Here is a 497-nt window from a genome sequence, read left to right on the forward strand (position 1 = left end):
ACATGTCGAACATAAACGAACGTTTAGCTGGTGTGGAAGCTTCGACATACGCACAACCAACCAGGGCAGGCATGGCGTCAACACCAGAAAACCGAAGCGAGAGGCCAATAGATGCAGAACGGAGCCAAGGTGAGGACGGGGTTAGTGGACGAAGTAGTTCGAGTGCGCTTAATGAGTCCAGAACTTTCAAGAAAATTGACCTAGATAAGTGGCATGTCAAGTTCGACGGATCTGCCAAGGGGATTACAGTAGAAAGTTTCATTTTTGGAATCGAAAAGTTGCGTGAACAATACGGTATTTCGCACTACTAGTTGTTCACTTGTTTTCATTGTCTGGTTACCGGTAATGCCTTGAAGTGGTATTGGCAGATTCTTGAAGACAATGCTGATGACCCGAGCTTCGGCTATTTTGAACTTAAGTCTGAATTGCTAAACCACTTCAAGACAGCCGAATCAGACTATGAGAAGCAACAGGTTCAGGAACCTTTCGATGATTTC

Source organism: Rhagoletis pomonella, unplaced genomic scaffold (genome assembly GCF_013731165.1).
Source record: "Rhagoletis pomonella isolate Grant_MI unplaced genomic scaffold, Rhpom_1.0 Rhpom_scaffold_00003, whole genome shotgun sequence".
Classification (NCBI taxonomy): Eukaryota; Metazoa; Arthropoda; class Insecta; order Diptera; family Tephritidae; genus Rhagoletis; species Rhagoletis pomonella.